The sequence below is a fragment of the Peromyscus californicus genome, unplaced genomic scaffold, assembly GCF_007827085.1.
Source record: "Peromyscus californicus insignis strain IS unplaced genomic scaffold, ASM782708v3 Scaffold_23__1_contigs__length_62951481, whole genome shotgun sequence".
NCBI lineage: Eukaryota > Metazoa > Chordata > Mammalia > Rodentia > Cricetidae > Peromyscus > Peromyscus californicus.
In genome coordinates, this window is record NW_026294534.1 from 16,594,832 (window position 1) to 16,617,430 (window position 22,599).

Consider the following 22,599-nt stretch of genomic DNA (forward strand, 5'->3'; position numbering starts at 1 on the left):
AAAGACATTACTCTGAGCAGGCCTGTGTCCACACAGAATGTGCCATTCTTTGTAGGAGGGCAACTTCTAGAGGGAACCTCTGGAGAGCACATTTAGCCATTAACTCCCAGAAGTTGGGGTCATGAATGTCCCTGCCCTGGACACGGCACTAGACTACAGACGTCTAACCATTTGACAATGCCTCAAGACATTGCCTACAAAGGTCACATTTAAGAACCTTGCAATCGACTTAAAATATGACCATAAATTGTCCATTTTAAATGAGCTCAGATTGTACAGCTGCACTCAGAGCTACCCAGAGTGTGCAGGGTGCACACAACTTTAGAGGACTCACTCATGGGGGCTCATACGCCAGACGCATCATGCAGGCTGGGGACAACGGTGTTGTTATGGAAGTATTCCTGGCCTGGCCTATTGACGCCGAGAGGTCACAGCTTTATGAGGAAGATTAAGTCTAGAAGCAGGACAACCATTTCATCATGAGGACAGCAGGGCCTCCTGCTTCTTGTGCAAAGCTGCCTCTACCCACAGATGCAAGCGTTGGCCAATGATGGCATTGCCCAACACAGTCCCAGGCCATCCCAGTTCTGTGTTCATGGAAGTAAGCCGGAGCCGAAGGAACCAGGAAAGCTTCTCTGTGGTGATAGACAAGCCACGAAACAGCCTTTCCTGCTGTGACCTTGACAGTGTTTGCAACTGTGTCAAGCAGAAGCTGATCACCTGCAATGACCCATGTAGGAGAACCAGACGAACTAATGGAATCGTCTGTGGCATTGTTTTTTTTTTTTGCCCCATCTGACGCCCTGGTGTGAACTCTCCTTTACCTCCATCTCCTAACCCATCGTCAGGAAGTGACAAGATGTGTTGGCACCAAGGTGTCAGTGACTCATGATATTTCTCCCCTCCACCTCGCTTGGAGAATTTAATCAAGTCCACTGGGATTAGTTCCAGTGCAACTGGGGCACTGGTCTTGTTCTTGGGTGCACAAGCTTGGGACCAAAATGGAGAGAAGACAGAATTTCTACACTATCAGAAAAGCTGGAGAGTTGCCTGCCCTGTATTACTTTTCCTCTTTCTCTTGATTAGCAGAAACCCAATCTTATTTTGTGTGGCCCTGAGCTTATCTAAAAGACAGTCTCAGACTTCTTTGCATTTAGATGTGGCCAAACTGATTTCAGTCACTAGGAGAAGGAAGGCCAAAGAAAGAAGTGCAAATCAAGCTGACTCAGCTAGCGGGCTTTACTTCATGTTTACCACCCCCCACCCCCACTTTCTTTCTCCTCTTGGGATGTGAACATGATGGCTGGAGAGCCAGTAAACATTCTGGACAAGGAGACTGCCTTACAGGTGATGAAACAGAAGAGAAGGAACAAAATCCCCCCATGCCAATCCTGAATCACCCGTTTCCCTCCTGAGGAACATGGTGTTTCCGTTTGCTAGTGCGTACAGTTAGAAAGCTTGACTAACACAGAATTCAGCTCCTAAAAGTAGGTGCCAGAGATAACAGAGCCCCAGATACTGAATGAAGGCAGTGGGACACAGGTACCAGAGATCCCTGAGGGTCTGAGGACTTTACTGTCCTTGAAAGTACAGGAGGGAAGCCCCGTATCAGTCCGTAACTTTGAGATCAGTCAGTATGTTGACTACCATTGAAGAATCAGGACAAGGTAGTATTAGAGCACGTGCTGGCCTCTTTCTGCTGCTCTTCTCTGAGGAGTTTCCAAGAAGACTGATTCTTTTAGCAGAACTAGCCATGCTGTTTCTCACTGTTGGAGAGAAATACCCGGTTCTCAAGGGAGAGGTGCCCACAGTTGGCCACCCCGATGGAATAGTTTCATCATTCGGCCTCCCTCAGTGGAGGTCAAAAATATTTGCACTGCATGAAGAAGCCATTGTGAACAGTGCTCAAAAAAACTGCTGTTTTTCAAGGAGATAAGGCTGATCTCTTAAAGGAAAGTGGGGACTTGGTCAAAAATGTGAGATTAAAGACGTTCTGCTCCATCCAAGTGTATTACTTCAGATGAGACAGGGAAGTGGCCATTAATTTGAGAAAGCAGACCACAATTGAGCAGAGGCCAGTAGGTAGAAGATGAAACTCCGATTGCTTAAGAGCTCATTCGTGCCTTTGTCAGTGAGCTCTTTCGATATGACTGACTAGAAACAAGAAGACCAGGAACATCCGACATAGTAACAGCAAACTTGAACGTGACCGTCGGCAACCTGAGACTTTCCACTTAAAAATACCAAGCCCTGGGCTGGAGAGATGGCTCAGAGGTTAAAAGCACTGACTGCTCTTCCAGAGGTCCTGAGTTCAATTCCCAGCAACCACATGGTGGCTCACAACCATCTGTAATGAGATCTGGTGCCCTCTTCTGGACTGCTGTCAAACATGCTGTATACATAATAAATAAATAAATCTTTAAAAAAAAATACCAAGCCCTACCGCCCCCCAAAACAAGACAATATCAACAGCAAGTGGGGTAGGGAAGGTGTGCGAGCCCACCCCCAAGCAGAACCTCTCCATACTTACTGTAGTTGAAGTAGAGAGTGATAAACATGATAGTATGAGAGCTTCATAGCCCAGGACCTGCTGTGATGAGGAACAGAGATGTGAGTCCATCTCAGGCAGAACCAGGCAGTCAGGAGCAGCAGGTACTCTGCTGAAAGCCTGCACTAATAAGGTAGGGATTGGGTTTTTTGGTTTGTTTGTTTGTTTGTTTGTTTTTTGATAGTTTTGCCCAAAGGGATTCACTCATTTCTGTGGTCCACCTCTCCTGAGTTCTGAATTTCCAAATAGAAGACTTTTAATGGCTTTTGTTTTTATGGTACTAAGATTGCTTCTCCATCCTGGGACTCTGTTTGGACACTTGCTGTTGAGCTGTCCCTGGACCCCCAGAGGGCATGCTCAGATATGATGGGGAAGAATCCATGCTATTCAGATACCCTGAACTCTGAGCTGGGCACAGTAATAAGACGAGATCACAGAATGGCTCTTGAGGGAGGTGGGGAAGACATCTCTGTGGATACTTGGTAGTGAAGGGGCAAGCTAACTTAGGCTTAGTCTATTCTCTTCTCTTTCTAACAGAACAAATGTCCTTCTTTAACAAACTGAGAAAGGGTTATTTTTAATACCCGCCCCCCCAAAGTATTGTTAGTGAGCAGCGATGTTCTGCTCCATCCAAGTGTATTACTTCAAATGAGACAGGGAAGTGGCCATTTATTTGAGAAAGCAGACCACAATTGAGCAGAGGCCAGGTCCTCCAGAGAGGACCCTTAAAGTGTGCACAAGATGTGTGTGTTGGGGGTGGGTATTCCTCCTTCGAATTGCCTGTTGTTTTCTGTCCTGCTAAAAAATATGGACAATGACTGGAGCTGTACCAGTGAGCTTGGAATAAAAGTCAACCTCCAGCATTCAGCTTGAGGCAAGATGGTGGAAGAGGAGGAAAGAGGAAGGCTAGCTCCCCCTCCCTCCGCCATATCTGCATATTCCTTATTAGCCAGTGTTGGTCATTTTGTTTCTTTCTCTTAAGAGAGAGATACTATTTTGTGTTGCTTTGTTGTTGTTTGTTATTGTTATTGTTTTGAGCCACTGTGTCTTTTGTTTGGAGACCAATGGCTCCATGTCAGGAATGGTTACTGGCTTCTGCCACCCATCCTTTGGTAGACCAAGGAGCACCCAACAAGCTTCCACCTCCTAGCAGTCCCTAAGCTCCTGGTGAATATACTAAAATTTCATGTTTCTAAGAAAGTAGGAAACAAGTCAAGTGGACATCACTTGGGCACAAAGTCATTTCCTCATGGGCTTCTATGCCTGTGAGGAAGACCTGGAATTCAAGAGACATAGGAAACAGACATCATAGGCAGGATTGGCAGGAGCTTGTGTATGCCCTTGCAAAGAGTCCCAGGGGCATGGATACTTGTCTGAAGCCCCTCCACCCACACATCACCATTGTCTTATCAAGAGCATATGGCGAAGCAGAGAGACTGTTTCTGGCTTCTCCAGCTTTGCGTGTATAGGAACTGTAGTCTGTGGTCTCCTTTTAGCCCCATAAAGGTGCTAATGGTCCTGGAACTGGTTGACACTGTCTTGCTTTCTTATTGCTGCTGTGACAAGTTGCCAACAACTTAGTGGTTCAAGCCATGTCACAATCATATTCTGTCACATTTCTGAAGGTCAGAAGTCCTCAAAAGACTAATTGGGGGTGTGTAAGACAACCTATATCCTGACTTCCTCTAGTTTCTAGAGGCTGCCTGCATTTCTCGGCTTGTCGCCCCAATTAAGATCTTCAAAGTCAGCGGTATGACGTCTTCCAAATCCTGTATGTATGCCTCTCCCTCCACACTTCATCGGCTTCTGTCTAGAGCTAACATTACACCCTCTCCCTTGGAACATCCTTGTGTTTCTAAGGAGCCCATTTGATCTTCTAAATCAAGATCCTTAATCACAACTTCCAAGTCCTCTTGTCACATAAAGTGACTGATTCAGAGACTGGGCTGTGGACAACTTCAGGGAGTTTTTTATTCAGCCCACACATAGCACAGTCAGCTGGCTCTTCTCCTACTGTTCTTATTGCCCCATGTTTCCCAGGCCCCTGAGTAACTCTCCCTTTGAGCCTCGAGTGCTGGATGCATTTTGTCACTAAAGCTTTTGATAAGAGGGCTCAATTAAAATAAGTCTACTGCTCACTCTGTTGCTGGCAAAGCTGTTAGCTGTTCCCTCGAGTCCCGGTCACCCTGCAACTGTCCTAGAGAGGAGAGGACATAGCTGTAGGTTTGTTAAATGTTGTTAAATGAGAAGTTGATTGTCTTCAGTGTGAGCTCATGCTGTAGAGGCCCTCAGCTGGGTGTGGGCATTAGCCATCACATCTGTCCCCTTGCCCAAGTGTTTGGTTCTTTCGCAATCTGACCATGTGATGTTATGGTGGTATTTTTCAAGGCTGTAGGTCCTCATAATTCACACTCCTTTGACTTTGCCATGCCTCCCAAAGAGACAGAGTTTGTTTCTCTGGTTCCTGATTTGGGACTTGAGAACTTGTCTTCTTTGGTTCACTCCAAATCACTATATGAGAAAGAGTTTGTCTTCTTATGTGCCTATTGTAGTGTCCTGGCTAGTTTTAGTCAACTTGATACAAGCTAAAGTCATTTGAAATTAGGGAATCTCAGTTGAGAAAAAAAAAGCTTTCATAAGATCCAGCTGTATGGCATTTTCTTAATTAGTGATTGATAGAGGAGGGCCCAGCCCATTATGGGTGGTGCTATCTCTGGGCTGGTGGTTCTGGGTTCTATAAGAAGACAAACTGTGCAAGCCATAAAGAACAAGCCACTAAGTAGCACTCCTCCATGGCCTCTGCATCAGTTCCTGCCTCCAGGTTCCTGCCCTGTTTGAGTTCCAGTCCTGACTTCCTTCAGTGATGGACTACAATATGGAAGTGTAAGCCAAATAATGTCCCCCGCCCTGCCAACTTGCTTTTGGTCATGGTGTTTTATTGCAGCAGTAGAAAGCTTAACTAAGACAAACTGGTACCAGAATAGCGGGGTATTGCTATGACAGACCTGACCATGTTGTTTTAGGGAAGATTGTGGAAGGACTTTGGGGCTAGAAAAGCCATTGAATGTTGAGATCTCAGTGAGCTGTTCTGTAGGAGCTTGGAAGATAAAAAATGTTGAGAACAATGCAGAAGATGGAGGCCTGGCTTTTGAAGTTTCAGAGGAAAATTTAAAGACTCTGTCGGGCCATTTGTTATTTTGAATTAAGATTCTGTGGTTCTGGTTAGCTGGGGCTAAAGGATCAGCTGTGATTCACGAGATACCAGAACTACTAAATCAAAACCTTTCCTTTGCCAGGATAGTCAAAGCTGGTTGGCTGGAGCTGAGAAATTAGTAGTGATTAAGAAGAGACCAGCATCATTGGTGTAAAAATCTTCTGGGAAGTGTATACTCAAGGTCAACATACAGAAGCTGTGATGAGGTTGTGCATCATTGCTGGCAGCTGAACTTGCAAGTGTAAGAGTCACCCTGGTAGTACTGTATTGAAGGCATGAAGGGGTCATGGAGAGCAGCTGAGGCTTAGCACTGTAAGAGGCCAGGAGAGGTCATTGGTGAGGTGCAACCTCACTGGCAGATGAAGACCCAGGACTGAAGGGGTCATGCAGAGATTTTCTAGGCACCATGAAGAAAGCATAAGGTAGATTATTGGTGCAACCCAATTGCAGCAGAAGACCCCAGAATTTGGGAGATGGCAGTACCATGGGATGACCACCAAGAATAGCAGCAGCAGTGGAGTGGAGGCAGCCAGAGCCTAGAAGATGAGCTGTGTGAGCTGCAGAGGGCGGAGTTAGAGAAGTGACCTAGGCACTTTGGAGGAGTCCAGAAGACAGTAAGTGAATCCCAGGCATTAGACATTGAGTTATTTACACTGTTGGAGTTTGGTTTTGCTTTGTTCAGATTGTGACTGTGCCTTGGTTCTTCCCTCTTGAAGTAAGAAAGTATTTAAATTTGGATTTTCCAGGAGTTCATAGTTGAGAGACTAAATTATTTTTAAAAAAGACATTTTGGAATTTTATATTTTTGGATTTGGATTTTTCAAGACAGAGTTTCCCTGGCTGTCCTAAAACTCTCTGTAGACCAGGCTGGCCTTGAACTTACAGAGATCAGCCTGCCTCTGCCTCCCTGGTACTGGGATTAAAAATGTATGCACCACCACAAGTGGCCAGCTGGATATTTTTAAAGAGATAATTTTTAAAATGTTTGAATTTGTAAGGCTGTAGGAGGGTTTAGATTTGTTAAAAATGTTTTATATTGTGATGACTTTATTAATGTGTAATGTTGGTGATGAACAAAAAAGGAAATTGTGGGTTAGCAATAGATGATTGTGTGTCAAGTTAACAAAGGATCAACTGTCTTGGCTAGTTTTATGTCAACTTGATACAAGCTAGAGTTATCTGAAAGGATGGAGCCTCAATTGAAAAAACTGCCATCATACGGTCCAGCTGTAGGACTTTTCTTAGTGACTGATGTGGGAGGGCCCAGCTCATTGTGGGTGGGGTCATCCCTGGGCTGGTAGTCTTGGATCATGCAAGAAAGCAGGCTGAGCAAGTTATGAAGAGCAAGCCATAAGCAGTACCCTTCCATGGCCTCTGCATCAGCTCCTGCCTCCAGGTTCCTGCCCTGCTTGAGCTCCTGTCCTGACTTCCTTCAGTGATAACAGTGATATGGAAGTGTAAGCCAAATGAGTCCTTTCCTCCCCAACTTGCTTTTGGTTATAGGGTTTCATTGCAGCAATAGAAAACCTAGCTAAGACAGGTAGGAATAGAGGGACATTGTCCTCTAGCCCACTGTCCAGAGGAGGATGAGGGGACTGGCACATGCCCCATGTCCATGCCACCTGCACTGAGGGTAGCCTCGGGTGATTACCAAACCCAAGGTTTCTTATTTCACCAACAGATTCCTGGGAATGTTTGTGTGATGTTTTACTTGTTTGTGGGCCACTCGGGGCAGACCAAACGTTTCCTGTGTGTTAATCTAAACCACACCTTCATCTTATAAAGTGCTGTAATTCTCCCCTTTTTGCAGATGAAAAAAACCAAGACATTGAGCTATGGAGAAAAAGTTGTATGCCATGCAACTCAGAGGAACGGGGGCTACCATAGGAATCAGGCCAGATGACCGCTTCCTTCCTATCCACTGCTGGCCTAAGCAGCTAAAGGTAGGAGGCTCCTTTCTCTCCTTTCTTCATGACCCAGTTCAACCCTAAAAATTGGGGTTTGCATCTTCTTTATAAGTGTGTCAGAGAAGAAGCCCAAGCCCTTTGGATCATCAATACACTATGAAGTTGTACGAATAGATGCAATTTTTTGTTGATGTAGAACTCACACTCTAATAACCCAAATATATTGTCTTGAACCTTCACTTGGGGCTTATCCATGTGTCTTGGTTGGTAAATAATATGCTATAAAAACAAAGACACTTGTCTAGAAGCCAACTAGTGTGTAGCTCAGCTGACTGCATGGGAAAGCTATTAGAAAATTGGCCACACTTGAGATTTTTTTAAATATAAATAATAGTTCTTTCTTTGCTTCAAAATCCTGAAGAATGTAGGTGTGGTTCTTTCTAGAAACTTTAGAAATCTGAATTTACAGGAGGATAGCACATCTGGGAGTTAATCAACCCAGTTTTTCACAGTTGAGTTAAGGAACTCAAAATACAAACCTGAACATGGGTCTTGGGGAATAGGGGAAACGTAAGATACCAAAAGTGATGGGGAAAAGAGAGTCAAAGACGTTTGATGCATCCAGATGGAAAAGTAGAGGTTACACAGTCTACTCACACCCAAATGAAATAAAAGATTTCGGAATGACCGAGGATAAAGTTGAAGGACAATGAGGACCAGAGGCTTTATGACAAGTGGCACCTGCTGTCCTTTGTCTAGAAGTAAGTGGCCATAAAAATCTTCCAGACAAGCTGGTAATACTGTTATAGGAAGACTGAAGTGGGTAGGGAGGTGGAAAGATGGTTTCTGATGCCTCCTTTGAAAGACACTTATGATGGTAACTGATGGTGGTCATTGGGGTCCCCTAAGCATTGGCTATATCAAGCTCTTTCTGGAACTGCCCCCTTTTCATTGCAACCTTGCACAGAAGGTGTTAAGCTTATGCCTTTTAGAAAATAGATACAGAGTTGGGGACATAGGAAAAATATTGTCTGAAGCCACAAAAGTAGCCAATGATGAAATAATTAGTATCAGGTTAGAGGAAGGTTAACTTGTTTATGTAACAAACTAACAGAGAAACACTTGGTACAGGAGACATGGACATGGATTGGGAAAGGGGGGTGGGTTGGGGTGGGATGGCAGCTTCTCCTGATACTTCTAAACTAGATAAAGGTGTGTGTGCCAGAGACCAGTGAAGAATCCTCCGTGCATGTGAAACAGATGGCATGTTAAGCCTTTGGAGGCCATGTCACCTCACTGGACCCAAGAAAGATGCACTAGAATCCTCATGTGTCCCCCACGCATGCAACTAACCACTCAGCAAATCCTTTCTGTTCCTTCTGACACCCCTGCTTCTGTGCTTCTCAGAGGTGCCCTCTTGTGGGGCTGAGGTCAGCACAAGCCAGAGGAACATTTTCCAAAGCCAGAAGGAGCAGAGAGCTTCTCTAAGTGGGGAATACCAGGGCAGTGGTGGTGGCAGTACACTAAACCCGGGACAATAGATACCTGATTTAGCATTAGTTTGAGAGAAGGGACTGTTACTCAAAGTTAGCTTTATTTGTTTTTTATTCACTGTTTAGTTTTTATTTTGGTTTGGGTTGGGTTTTGCCTGTTGTCTCTTAAGTTCAGATGTACCCTCTTTACTCTGTCTGTGTTCCAAGATGGCCCATAAAAACCGAGTCTTCTAATTTCTTGATAGTTTGCTGAGTCCAGCTAGTAGGCATCATTGATGAGAGAATGAACAGGAGAAGGAGGGAGTAGGGGCCCTTCTGCTTGGGAGGTCTATGGGAGTGTCTTAGCATTGGCTCCTCCAAGCAACCTCGCTTCTGATGCAATGTCTATGGGAAGTCTCGGCATGAACCTAGCTTCCATTGGTAGCACCATCTAGCCTCTCTAGAGCTGTGGACCATTTTCCTACTCTTGCTGTCTCTGTATTGCTCCACAATCCGCTCTCAGAGTTTCAGGTCCTCCAGTTATCTTTGTAACTATGTTTCTATTGGCTGGAACTTGAAGTATGCACATGTGAGACAAAAGATCATAGGGAACTGGGTCAGACCTTAGAGTTGCAAGCTTCACCTGATAGTTATTCCTGCTGTAACTGGTGGGTCTGATTTGAGTGGCCGCCTCCAGGCTTCACATGTGACAGCCATGAGCCTCACTGCCATGGAGACCAGACATAGTACAGCCCAAGTGACCAGAAAAGAGGTTGTTCCGGGTCACCTTCCTTTTGTGTGGGTTGTCTAGAAATGACTTGTTTTCAGGCATTTTCGTTACGATTCAAATGCTGTCATAAAATATCTTCATCACAATAAAAATGCAAAGTGCAGAGCTGCCGTTCTGCACCATGTCACAGAGAGATGCCGAGACATCATTCAAATGTGTTTGGGCCGGTTACCGCACATGCGCTTGCGGGCTGATGGGAAGTTAAAAATAGCGCATTCCATTAACAACAGGGCGAAAAAGAAAAGTCTTCCCTAACCAAATAAGTGCCTTCTCTTTGTCCTTATTTTATAGACACGAGCCCCCTCACCAGACTCTGGGCAAATTTGCATTTTTCCAGCAAGAGTTAGGACCTAGCAGTACACAGCTGCAATGTGAGGGGACCCATCAAACTGCAAAGACACAAAGCTGGGGGCCACAGAGAATAAGATAGCCTTCCCTCTGCTAGAGTCTGCTGTCTCCATATGACCCCTGCACGCTTACCCGCCTTTAAGTGAGTACATTACGGGGCTTTCTGGGGCCACAGAAGACTTTTCATATAAAGAAATATGGCAGTATTAGAAAGCAGTAGTCACCGAGACACTTTGTAGAAAGTTCAAGCTGTTAATGATTTGGATTCTGTTTTCTTTTAAATGAAAAGCATCTCGTTCATATTACAAGAGAGGAGCTTAGATGCTCCAGAAGCAAGAGACCTTCCTGACATTTCCTCAGGTGGGGGTTGGGCTTGGGGTAGTCCTAGAATAGCAGAGGCTAGCCCACAAACTGGCACTAATGGGACAAACACTGGGGAAACTCCTTTCCAGCTTATCCTGGACTGATCTAGGTGATGGAAAGGCTCAGTCGTATAGTCCATCTGAAGCTGTTTTCCTCGTCGGACAATTGGACATAAAAACACAAACGAACTATAAACTGCATCATAGAATGCTAAAACGAGTCAGTGCATTAAAAAAATGTATTCCCATATCAGGAGGAAAAGGCAAAGAGAGATAAGCAAACTCTTAAGGACTGGATTACACCGTTAAACTTCAGAATTTTAGGTCAAATCCAGTCTGCACTGCGGCCATGCTTGCCACACACAGTCACCTTAGAGGGTAGATAAATGATGAGTATGGCTGTGTTTCAACAGAGCTGTGTCCAAGGCTGCATCCAGCCTGTGGCACTCAGCTGCCATGCCTGGGTCAAACACCCCACTGGGTTCAGCTTCTCCCTCCTCATTCTGCAACTTCTCAACTGCCTCTTTTCTGGGCCGAGGACTTGTGACTCAGCCCAAGCCTTAATTTTGGAACACCAACTTTTTAAAGCCAAAAATAGTTTGCTGGAGGGGTTTAAAATACATAGTCATCTGTACAGTGTGTGTGTGTGTTATGGGGGAAGGGGAGCTCACAGTACATTTGTAATCAGAGCCACAGCCATCTTCTTGGTAAGTGTGTGTGTGTGTGTGTGTGTGTGTGTGTGTGTGCGCGCACATGCGCGCGCACACGCATGCATGTGTGCAGATTTAGATTCACAACCCTATATAGAAAATAACACAGAAAAGGGAATATAGCTGTGGATTTCACTGAGTTGTAATAGCAGGGCTAGACAGCGGCATAAACAACACATTTGCATCCCACCTCTAACTGCTTCCAACCCACTCACATTTCTCTTTCCCTTGTCACTGTAAGATTATGAGGACGTTTTGAAGAGTCAGGGTGGAAACAGTTGCTGATCATCCCTTATAAACCTGGCTACTTGCAGACTTGAACTTTGCTATGGTTTAGATCTTACATGTCTCCCCAAACGCCACATGTTCAAGTCTTAGTTCCTACGCTGGGAGGATTGGGAGGTGATGGACCACATGTTCAAGTCTTAGTTCCGACGCTGGGAGGATTGGGAGGTGATGGACCTATTAGGAGTTAGTGACCGGCGGAAAGTCTTTGGACCACTGAAGGTGTGATCTTGAGGGGAATAGTGAACCTTCATTCTCTCCTCGTGGTTTTTCTTTCTGGCCGTGAGATGAGAGGTTTTGCTCCAGTGTGTGCACCTCCCCTAATCAACCACCTCTCCACAGGCCCAAACCTTGGCAGCAAGCGTTTTTTTTTCTTTATAAGTTGGCTATCTTGATCATTCTTTATAGTAACTAAAAGCTGACTCACCCAGGCTCATACAAGTGTACCTGTTCTGTTTTACAAACTCAACTGATACCTTCAGCCTGAGGAAAGGTAACACCCAGAATGTCTGGCTTGACCTCAGAGTATAGCACAGCTGTGCCTGTTGCTTTACCAAGTCCTCGCCAGAGTGTCATGGAGTCAGTCTTCTTTGAGGATAGTAACTGCTAGAAGATGTGTCTGCTAATTTGAACTGAGGAGCAAGTTGAATATTCTGGGATGGGGGAACACATACAACATCTTTAGTGAGGTCTGAAGTTGGATGGTGGAGAATGGATCATCTCTCAGGTCACTGTTAGGTTAATCTGTGAGGAAGCTAGACTTCATTTCCCTCAGGAGACAATCCTATGATTTTGTATGTAGATGTAAGTATGGGCTCCATTGCAGTCTGCAGTGGGGTCACCTTGAGACAGATGAGTCAAAATCTGTCATGGGTTTGTACAGAGCAAGGCACATGGCCTGGATGGCAGCTTCATCTTGGAATCACAAAGAAGCATCTATAGGATGGTCTTGACCCCTTGAAGAAAAGGTCAAGACCACTGAAGAAAGTGTTTTCCTGTGTCAAGGAGCCAGTTATTGAGAGCCGTCCTGGGCATCAAACCTAACATCACAAAGGTCGTGGAGGAGCTAGAAAGCCCATCTGCACTGTTTGTTTCAAAGGCTTTACCCTTTCAACAGTAGTTAACTACCACCATAGCGATAGTAAGAAATGAGTCCTGATGGAAGGTGTACACAGAGAGCCCACATGACTGAACCAAGGCCACTGTCACCAAGAACAGGTTCTTACAAAGTAGTGCAGTCTCTTGACTCTCTGCTCTGGCCTTCTATTCATGCGTGGACATGATGTGATGTAAAGCCAGTCTCCAAGAGAAAGCTTGCTCTTAGACTGGCTGGATTCCAGGGCTGTGCACCAAGTAAACTTTTATTCTTCCTAAGTTACCAAGTCTGCGGCATGCTGTTAATGGCACTGGAAATGAACTAAGATATGCATGACTAACATAACACCCATAATTACGTTCAGCTATAGCCTGATACCCGATTCAGGAATCCAACTGCAACCAGCCTGAGTTGAAGTGGAACCCATGAGTCATGGGGAAGCAAGAATAGCCTGAACCCGATTATATAAATATTTGGTCAATAGCATTTGTTAAAACAAATAGTTCAAGTACGGAACCTGTGAAGGACCACTTATGTTAAAATGTCTAATGATTATGTCATTATCAGTCCTTTAGCCCATAATGTGCAACAGATGCTGGCTCATTTCTCTCATCTAGCTGTGATTTCTGTGCCCATTAGCCAGCCTTTCTCCAGCCCACCCCCCTCCAGCCATGCCATTCTCTAGGAAAGACTATTATACTATCTATACCTAAGATCAAATTTTTTCAGCTTCTGTACCTGAGTGAGAGCATGAGGTGTTTTAGGTAGGTTTCTAATGCTGTGATTAAAAACCCCATGTCCAAAAGCAACTTGGGGAAGAAATGGTTTAACTTACAACTCTTAGGTCACACTCTTTCACTGAGGGCAGTCAGGGCAGGGACTCAAGGCTGCCCTTGAGTGAAGCAGAGGCCATGGAGGAGTGCTGCTTAGTGGCATGGTCCTCATGACCTGCTCAGCCTGCTTTCTTATACACCCCAGGATTACCTATGCAAGTCTGGCCTTGACCCCAAGTGAGTTGAGCCTCCCACAGGTTTGCCTACAGGCCAATCTTAATGGAGTCGTTTTCCCAATTAAGATACCCTCTTCTCAGATGACTCTTGGTTTGTGTCAAGTTAACAAAAACCAACCAACCCATGTGGTGACTGTGTCTCACTCATCATAATACCCCCCAAGGCATGTCTGCACCCTCAAAAAGGGCAAGATTTCATTGTATTTGGGGATGGAATATTGTTGCATACATACTGAGTCTTCTTTATGTATCATACTCTAATGAACTCATAGGCTGGGTCTATAGTCTGTCTGTTGTAAACAGTGCTGTGATAGGAATGCTGGTATAGCCAAGGGGTGGGATTGCTGTCTCAGGTGGTACTTGGAGGCACCTCCACACTGTATGGATGATCCATCACCAATGAAAAAAAGATTTTTCTCATTTTCTACATTCAGAGTTCCATTTTGAAGTCTGAGGCTATTAGTCTATTCACAGAGGTGTGTGTGTGGTGTGCTTGCCCACACATGTTCACACCACATCTCCCAAACCCCTCATTGTCCCACAGATCACTCTTTGGAAAGCTTGATCCTCAAGTCTTTGCTACTGTTTTACTTTAAGACCCCTCATGTGAATGTATTCACGGATTCCCCTGGCTCACTTTCCCTGTCAAATTTAAAATTGCCTGCCAGAAACAAATGCTTCAGCAGCACCTTCCCCTCTCAGCAGATAGGCTCTGTGTGGATCTGCAGTGCCACCCCCGGGGCTGAGCTCTGTTGTGAGGAGTACATAGACTCACTGAAGATATATTTATTTTCTATTTTAAGCAGCAGCCGAAAGAAGTGGGAGAGAGGAGGGTCCTAGCCATTCCCTTCCCGGATTGCACTCCTGATGGGAGCATAGAACCCTCCTCAGCGACTGGAGGGAGTTCAGTGTGGGTTCATACACACACCCCAGATTTGAGAGGCATCACTGGCCTGAACAGGTCTCAAGGAAGGTCTGACCTTCGGATTTGCCATTCCTCACCTCTGCATCTTTGTTTCTGACATGGAAGGGGGAAGTAGGGAAGGGTTTGAGAAAACATATCTTCAACAATACACCCAAACCTAAAATCCACATTAAATCAAGAAAAGGCTCAGAAGGCAGTTCCCCTCTCTTCTGATTATGTGTTCCTTTAGGAAATAAAGGTCATGACGACAGTGACTTTTGCTGCCCAGTTCTGGTGTGTCAAGTCACTGGGGTTCTTGCTACTATCTCTACGACAAGCAGGGACCATGCTCATTCCAGGATCTGGGGCTAAACTGCCTTCCCACACAAGACTCTTAGATACAGGATACACCACACCAGATGCTAGAAGCTTCTCTCTTGTCAGTGGGGAGATATAAAACAATTTGTAAGGGCATCCCAGCTGTAACAAGGCACAGATGATGGAGGGAATCTTCTCCCTGGAGCAAAATGAGGTGGTGCCTGGGGTAGACTGCTAAAAGAGAGGATGGCTGCATGGCTGGGCTGCCAGGGTCGGGCAGGATGGGCAACAGTCAAGGCTGTCCTTCCACATACTCCATAGCACCCAGGGGCAGGGGGTGTGATGGAAGTGGGAACTGGAGAAATCCAAAATCCGTGCCCCTGCTGTACCATTAGCAAATGATAGTTCTGCAACTTGAGAAAACACGCCCACCATGTGCCACTTAGCTCACTTTTTCCACTCACGCATGCACCATGGATAATGATGTCAAGTTAGACTCATATTTCAGGGTAATCAAGTGAGAAAAGTACACTAAAAACAGTGAAAATAGCAATGTATAATGGAAATAAAAAGCTCATATACATTTTAATGCCACTTACAAGGGACTTAAGCAAGTTAGGTTCTATTAAAGCACCAATTTCCAGTCTCTCAAAGAACAAATTCTGAATAAGATTATTATTAAGACTTCACTAATATATAGGTAGCTGCATTTTCTGCATAACCAGCCATTATTGTGGCCCATTCCTGTTCATTAGTTACATTCTGCAGCGTAGCTATTTGGATACTTAGCATCCAAACTGACAAATGAACCATTGTTTTAATTTAATTAGATTTGGAACAATATTTTTAGCACATAATGGTTTTCTAATTTGTGAATTTACATTTGGGGTTTTTGAACCGCTATGGGTGCATATTAAAAATCCTTCATAGTTCTACAGCATCCCATAGTTTACTGAACATGGCTACATATTTTAACTCATTCTCTAAAAACAAAAAACAAAAAACACATGGAGCATGGATTATTACGGTAATGTTCCAGGTAATAAAGCCAAGCTCAAGAGTGTATGACTTTCACAACATCACCCAGCAATTGGCCAGAGCTGCACCTGGACACCATCCCAGCCAGGCTGCACCCCATCAAATCTGAGGAAAGGTACACCATCCTATGACCTTAATGTCACAACACTGACCTCACACATCTGAGCTCTTTCTGTGTCTTCCAGCCAACATTCTACTTATGGGCTTCCTGGGTTCCTGTACTTGCTGAATGACAGTTGTTCAAAGCGGTGGCAACCATCTCTCTTCTTCATGAAGACCCAAAAATGGTGGACAGCTCCCTGAACTCTATCTAGATCAGCCTGTGTCAATGTTGGCTCCTCAAAGGACCTTCTCAGTATCTGGTTCTCATGGACCAGAAGGTACTTTTCTTTAAAAAAATAATTACTTTTGTTTTCTGAAATAACGTAGCACACACAGGTGGACTTGGATTTTTGTAAATAGTTTTTATTTAAAAATTATAATGTCATTACATTATTTTTCTCTTTCCCATTCTTTCGACCCTGTCTATGCAGCTCTCATGGCTGCTTTTTCCTTAATTGTTGAAATGTGTATTCTTAAATACATAAATACAGCATCCTCAGTCTATATAATCTATATGTGTATGATCTCAGGGATGAAAATTTGTTATTAGACAATCAAATGGGGGTCTCCTCCTTGGGGAGTACCATTTCTCCTGTTCACAACATCTATTGAGATGATCATGTGATTTTCATCTTTAAGTCTATTTATATGGTTTATTACATTTATTGACTTGTGTATGTTGAACCATCCCTGCCGTTCCATAATAAAGGCAACTTGATTGTGGTTGGATGATGTTTTTGATGTATGTCTACATGCTGTTTGCGGGTATGTTACTGAACATTTTAAAATCTATGTTCATCAGGCACATTGGCTTGTAAGTTTATATTTTATTGTTTTGTTTTCTCTTTACCTGGTTTAGGTATTAGCATGACACTGACTTCATAGAATGAATTTGATATATATATATGTATATATATATATATATATATGCATATATATATTTGAAACATTATAAACATTGAAACAAATATATATATATTTGAAACATTAAAAAAAGTTTGGCTGTGGATACTTGGGTCTTGTAGAATTCTGCGGTGAAGTCATCTAGGCCTAGACTTCCTCTTTTTAATCTGGGAAGCTTTTTATTACTCTTTCAATCTCCTCATTTGTTACAGGTCTGTTTAAGTTGTTGATCTCTTCTTTGTTTAATTTTGGTGGTTCGATTGAATCAAGAACTTGGTCCGTTTCTTTTATGCTTTCCAACTTAATGGAATACAGTTTTGTTTTGTACTCCTTTATAATATTCTGAAATTTTTCTTGTTTGTTCTAATGCTTCCCTGATCATCTTTGAATCTCTTAACCTGGGCCCTCTCTTTGTTTTACTTGCCTGGGCCAAGAGTCTGATGACCCTGTTTATCTTCTCAAAAGAAACAGCTCTTTAGACTTGTTGATTCTTTGTATTGTTTTCTTTGATTCTATTTCATTAATTTCATCTCTAGCTTTTATTTCGCCTTGCTATCTATTGGGTTTGGATTTCGTTTGTTCTTGGCTTTCTAAATTTTTAAATTGTGTTATTAAATCATTGATTTGTGCTCTGACTTTTTTCAATGAAGACATTTAGTGTTATAAATTTCCCTCCTATGACTGCTTTTAATGAGTCCCAGAAGCTTTGTTATGTTATTCTCTCTTTTTAATTTAGTTATGGGATATTTATTATTTATTTCCTGTTTTTTCATCCATTCCTCATCATACAGTAATGAGTTTTTTAATTGCCATGAGTATGTACACTTCCTAGAAACTGGCTGTCAATTTTATTGCATCATGGTCAAAATGGATACATGGAATTATGTCAGTCTTCCTGAATTTGTTAGAATTTGTTTTGTATCTTCGGATATGGTCTAGTTTAGAAAAGCTCCCATGAGCAGCTCCTGAGTAGAATGTGTATACTCTGGTGTTTGGGTGGAATAGTCTATAGATGTCGGCTAAGTTCATTTGAGGTATAATTTCATTCAATTCTGACATTTCTCTGTGCTTAGTTTTTGTCCAGATGATCTGTCTATTGAATATGTAATGTATTGAATTCACCTACTGTTAATGAGTTTATATCAGTCTGTCTTTAATTCCAGTAGTACACTTTCTATGGAATTCAGGGCACCAGAGTTCGGTGCATATACATTTAGGATTGGAACATCTTCTTGATTAATTGTTCTTCTTTTGAGGATTAGGATGGAGTGTCCCTCTTTGTCTCTTCTGATTAGTTTTAGTTTGAAGCCTATTTTGCAAGATGCCAGGATAGCATCCTGGTTCCATTTGACGGGAGCCCTTTCTCTCTAACGTGGTGCCAGTCTTTAAAGTTGTGTTTCTTGGAGAGAGCAGACGGAGTTTGTTTTTTCTGCGAATCAAAAGAGAATTGAGACCATTAATATTTAAAGTAATTATCAAAAGGTATGTGTTGATTGCAGACATTATGTTGCTGAGTTTTGTTAATGTTTGTGTTCTCAGTGGTACTTGATATTTCAATAACTATGGCTTTATAGTTTTTTCTGTGGTCTCTTGGAAAGAGTGACTATGCTAACTCATCTCTTTAGCCCAAAATATTGCTTCCTGTGTTTTCTTTAGAAATGATCTGCTGGATATAAATTTTTTTAGGCTGTTTAGATCATGGAAAGTTATTCTTCCTCCATAATATATGGCAGACCACCGTTTTGCTGGGTACATTAGTTAAGGTTGGCTTTCCTGGTCCTTAGGGCTTGGAATGCATTGTTCCAAAATTGTCAGGCTTTCACAATGTCTGTTGGGCAACTAGCTTCTGTTATAGTGGGTTTTCTTTTATATGTGAACTGTGTTTTTCCCTTGCAGCTTTTGATACACTTTCCTTGTTCTGTATGCTTAGTGTTTTATCTATAATATGCTATGGGGATTTTCTTTCTGGTCTTATCTGTTTGCCTTCCTGTGTGCTTGTATCTACACAGGTATCTTTTCATAGTTTTGGAAATATTTCTATGATCTTGATGAAGATCTGATCTGTGCCATTGATCAGGAATTCTGTTTTTTAAATACAAAATTCTTTGCCCTTATCTATTCTTATATAGACCACCAAAAGTGTGGTCTTTTCATGTAGTCCTGTATTTCCTATATGTTCTTTTCTTGTATTTTTAATTTTTTCACATTTCTTGCTTATTTTGTTGGAGTCTCTGTCTTCTGTTCCTGGTATTCTGTCTTCTTGTATTCATTCTACTTGGAAGGATTTCCCTTGAGTTTTCTAGCTGGGTTATTGGATTTTTTTTCAATTCCATTTTCATTTCAGTTTGGGTCTTCTTTAATGTTTCTGTCTCTTTATTGAATTCTGTTTCCAGATCCTGCTATGTCTTCACCATTTCCATCAGTCTTATGTTTGTGTTTTCTTGGGCATGACTCGGGCATTTATTTCCTTGAAGTTCATTGAACTGTTTGTGTCTTCTTTAAACTCCTTGAATTTTTTAATAAAATTTTTATTGTTATTTTAAATTCTATGTCCTTGGCTGCTTCTAGGTAGTGCTTGCTGGTGAAACATTTCTATGGGACTGATGAATTGGAGGCAGGCGGGGTGCGGGAGAGGGAAGGTACCGCCTTGATCTTTCATAATGCTTGGATTTTTGCAATAAGATCTGGGTATGTGGAGTTCTTTGGTTAGTTCTATGTCTGATATACAGAGAAGGTTGGGGCAGAATGGGATATGTGGGTCTAGTTGAGCCTAAAAGTTGGAGCTTAAGTGGAGTGCAGCTTGATGGACACAGAGGCCTTGGCTGGCCTGCATTATGTAAGTGTTGGTCTAGGTCTGGAGTTTGGGGGTAGTTGTGGTTTGGAAGCAGGATCTGGTTGAGCAGAGAGGCTACACATACCTACAGGTTGTGAGAAAGCAGGGCAGGTACTGGCAGAGGTTGGGGATAATATAGATAGGGATGGTAAAACTAGGCTGGGACACTGGAGATGGGACCCAGGCTTAGGGAGGGTACATAGAGGAGAGGATCATCAGATAGTCTTACTCAGCTAGACTCTGTCAAGGGGTAGCAGGATCCAGCTTGCAGAGGGAATGGGTGTAGCCTGAGAATAGCCTGTAGGTTGTGGGCAGGCAGGAAGGGTCCTGGCAGAATCCAGTCTTGAATTATTAATGCTATTGTCTCAACCTCCAGAATGCTAGGACTACAAATGTACCACCACACACAGGAATATATTTCCATCTTCTAGGAGTCAAGGGCATCCTAAACTTGAATACAGCCAATTTATCTTCCTCTTGATGACTACATCATCTAGCCATAGAAGTAAGACTGAAGGCAACCAAGACAGCTGTGACTTTCTTTTATTATTTACTATTGGCAAAGACATGCCATTACTTTTCTGTGTTTCATTATACTCACAAAACAACCCTGGTACAATAGGGAATGGGGCTACACAGCCTGTGATTACTACTACCAAGAGATAGGAAGCATGGTACTTAGAGTCTGACTAACACAGGTGAGATGGTCATAGACATTGCCCAGGCCATCAGACTATAGCTACTGCTAGAGAAGACATGATGGCAGTCAGTCCATCTCAAGAAAGACACAAAGAATCAAGTCACCATGAGAAAAGAAATGCTCTACATGGAAGGTCCTATGGGGAACGATGAGCATGCATGCAAACGATGCTGAGATCCAAGCGATCTCAGTTATAGAGAAAAGTAGTCACAAATGCTGGGAGGACTGCCCTTGCTGGGTGTTTCCTTGATAGAAAAGAGTAGCCAGAAAAAATGATGGCAAGAATCAGCAACAGTGCTACAGTTTTGCTACAAGGTTATAATGAAGAGAAGTCACGTGTGTAGTTCTCCATATTCAGGCATTATTAAACAAACATTAGTTGACAAATTGGCATAGAGCCATCCATATATCCTCCGCTGTGAGGTGACAGGTTCCAGCCTTCTGCCTTACTTAAAGACCTTCTCTTAGTCCTGTACAGAATCAGCCCGAGACTAGTAGACAATGTTCTATGAAGAGGCTTTTACCGGTAAAGTCATCATTCCACAGTAGAAATTTCGGCCTCTGCTGGACAGGATGTGGACAGCCGCTGACCATCCCGAGATCAGACCTCAAGAGGTATCTCTGGAGAGAAGGTTCAAAATGATCAGACATTCAACCAGAAATGAGATTTTTTTTTCCCCCTCTGTGGTAGTATATTCATGCCTCACATTTTAATACCAGTCATTTCATCTAATGAGAATGCATATTTAATATTCATCACACTAATTTCTAAAGCCTCTGATGTTGTGGGCGATAAAGACAGCTGAATCACTTGTATTATTCATGTATTAATGTGACTGTGTATTTTTCGAACATCTAGCCCGGTGCCTGGCATAAAGTAAACAACATGTGTTTGTTCAGCTGAAACTGAAAGTGTAGCTGCCTCTGAAGCCAGACAGACCAGGGATGTCTTCCAGCGCAACCGAACAGAAAGCCCTGGAATATGTGTTCACTCACAGGTAATACCACACTGCTCAGGCTGACATGATTTCAAATGAATCACGGTCTGTGGAGGTCCAAACAGTCTTGAAAAGGTTCCAAAGACCAGAGAAGGTGAGATGCATTCCAGCAAAGGCCAGTGGGGAGAGGGCAGGTGCAACCCTCCTTCACCATATGTGCTGCCCTGGAGGGGGGCAGGATGCATGGGGCCTGGCAAGAAGGATTAAAGGAAAGAGACTGGGTTCAGGGGGAAATGCAGTCATTTCTCATCATGGAAACTTTATTCTCTCAGACTCTGACATGTTATCAGCATTATTTGAGTGGCATGTCAACTCCATCCTCTGAATGCCACAGTCTAAATCCCCTATCCCAAGGCGATGTGCTTTATCAGCTTGAGGTTCCCATGCCCCGGCTCCTAAACTTACACTATCATCTATTTATAGAGCTTAGACTGAGAGGTGACAGGTTAACTTCCCCACGCCCTTGAAACACGTTCCCTGACAAATGCCCATTGATTGCCTCATCTCTATGATGGCTGGCATGTCTCCTCCGCCCAGTGACAGCAGCTGTGTCTAAACCACCCGTCTGCTGTCTTCCTGGGGCTCTGCCATATTCTGCTTCATGCCCACTTGCAAGTATGTGGTGTTTCTATTTAGAAACATTCTTCTGCCTACACTGGTTTTTCTTGGCTGCTTACCAGAATGGACTCCATTGGCTTTCCGTGGAACTGCAGAACTGGCCTGCTCTGAGCATGCCCTTGTCTGTTGGCTGGGCAGATGTTGCACAAATGAGAATCAGGAGAGGACTCTCCAATACCTGATGTGTTCTCCATTTGGGGTGGGCTGGTAGGGGGTGGCAGGGGAGTCAGGACAGAGGGAGGAAGCTGCAAGCAGAACGGAAACTCACATGAGACTGCAAACACATTCAGATGACTTCTAAATTGAGCTAGGATTCGCACAACAGAAAAGTTACAATTTCAAAGCTTTTCCTTCAACATGAACACAGTGTGTTTGCAATGCTGTGGGACTCTTTCTAGGTGTAGAGTCTTCCAACAGCTCTAAATAAAGCCTCACACTCAACCA